Raw genomic sequence first — 2,440 nt, forward strand, 5'->3', positions numbered from 1 at the left:
CTCTGTAACCTCCTCCAGCCCCTACACCCCTCCCTATCTCTGTAACCCCCTCCATCCCCTACACCCCTCCCTATCTCTGTAACCTCCTCCAGCCCCTACATCCCTCCCTATCACTGTAACCTCCTCCAATCCCAGCCTGTCATGCCTGGTTCCCATCGCCCTGCCATTGGAGGCCATGATTTCAAATGCCCGCGGTCCTGAGCTCAGGAACTGGCTCCTCCCCACCCCCTCCCCTCTCTTTCTTGGCGAGTTGACAGGCCATGTTCAAACCGATGTCTCTGCCCAGTCTTTAGGTCAATCGGTTACCCAAGGCCTGGTTTCATTTTGAACTGGCTCCTGCTGGGAGGCCTGAGGCGTTCCATGGTGGTTTAGGAATGCTAGAGAAATTCGGGTTGTTGTTGTCAGAAGGGAGGTTGCTCTTGGAGGCTTTACTGAGTGTGCTGTGGGGATTTAAGGGAGTGGATAGTGACTGAGGGAACGCTGTGATGGGATCTATCTGAAGGAAGCATCTTGACAGGGTTTGGGTCCCATGTTGTGAAGAAAATCAATTTCCCAAAGCTGGCATTGGTTCCTTTTTCCTTTGACTGGCACCAGTATTCACCCCTGTAGCCAATGAAGTATTTGCAAGCAATGCCCATTGTGGGCAACGGGAGCCATCATAAGTGAGGCTGAGGTAGGGAGAAAGGGAAGGTGTGCTATTTACCAGGGTCAAAGCCCCTTCAAAACATATCAAGGAGAAAGCCAAGACTCTAACTTTTATGTTATTTAAAGCCTAGTATAAGCTGCTGAATTCCAGGTGAGATTCGATTGGTCAGACTACTAGGCTTTAAGCAAAACACACTTTATTCTGACTCCACAGTTAAAATCCAAACAACAACAAGAAAAAAAGCAAGAATGGGCATAATTTGAACTCTTTTGAAATCCCTGACAAGAAAATATATATTTTAACTGCTGCTCGTCAACTGTCCCGCAATAGCAGGGTCGCATAGGCAAATCCAGCAAAACAGGTTTCCCTCACTTGCGATCGCTTGCGGTCCAGGACAACGAGCACCGATGGAAGGAATCTAGCAGCAAAGAGAGAGTTGTATCCCGCAGCTTCAACTCCAAACAAAGCCCACACCCCCACCCCCCCACCCCACCAAACTTCAACAACTGAACACAAAAACGAAAAATCCTGGGTCTGTGTGAGCCTGACTCCACCCACTCATGCTTCCTTTGCCTACTTGTTTTAAAATAAAGCCCAAAGCCCAGAGCAGAAGGGCCCGCACCAGATTTATGACATCCTTCTCTCAAGAGAAACGGGACCGAACAAATCCCTCTTAAAGGCACAGGGGCTGAATCAAAATGGTGTTGCCGGGGGAGGGGATGGTTGGTGCAGAGATAAAGCACTTTATTCCCCATGGTGCCCACATCTCTCTCTCTCTTTCTCTAAAGGCATTCATGGAGATTGCGTTGTCCCCCTGCTCAGGATTCGGAACGGAGCTGGGATTCCGTCAGCGTTCTGAGACTATCCGACAACTGGAAAGGGATTGTTCCAGAATCTCCCTCCGTTACCCCGAAACCTTCTCCCCTCAGTCTGCTGGGACCTATGTGTCTCGCAGATATCGAGACAGGAAATATAAAAGGGACGGTCCCAGTTAGGCAGCCTTTAAATAAAAACACACACACACCAACTGCAGCGGGAAGGCTGCGTGAATGGAAATTTCTAGAAATGACGTGCCTCAGAGTTTGAGTCTTTATTTCAGGGCCGAGTTCTTGCTGAGGGCATACCCTCAGACTCAGGCCAACACGTTGTGGCTTTAAAGATGTAGGCTCAGTTCCCTGTGCCCGGTCTCTCCCCTCCACCTCTCGGCCCCCTCCCCCTGGCTCACATGTATCACAGCCAGTGCCGGGGAGCAAGGGACAGAGAGACAGAGATTCCCTACCCCGCACAGGGCTGGCAATCAGCAGTGGACTATTTGACCGTGGGTGGCTTCACAATGTAATGCAGAGCAGCACAGGCAATCCAACGTTACTCTGTATCTAACCCCGTGCTGTCCCTGTCCCTGGGAGTGTTTGATGGGGGACAGTGTAGAGAGAGCTTTATTCTGTATCTAACCCCGTGCTGTCCCTGTCCTGGGAGTGTTTGATGGGGGACAGTGTAGAGAGAGCTTTACTCTGTACGTAACCCCGTGCTGTCCCTGTCCCTGGGAGTGTTTGATGGGGGACAGTGTAGAGGGAGCTTTACTCTGTATCTAACCCCGTGCTGACCCTGCCCTGGGAGTGTTTGATCGGGGACAGTGTAGAGAGAGCTTTACTCTGTATCTAACCCCGTGCTGACCCTGTCCTGGGAGTGTTTGATGGGGGACAGTGTAGAGAGAGCTTTACTCTATATCTAACCCTGCGCTGTCCCCGTCCTGGGAGTGTTTGATGGGGGACAGCGTAGAGGGAGCTTTACTCT

This window comes from Rhincodon typus, chromosome 47 (genome assembly GCF_021869965.1).
Source record: "Rhincodon typus isolate 14 chromosome 47, sRhiTyp1.1, whole genome shotgun sequence".
NCBI lineage: Eukaryota > Metazoa > Chordata > Chondrichthyes > Orectolobiformes > Rhincodontidae > Rhincodon > Rhincodon typus.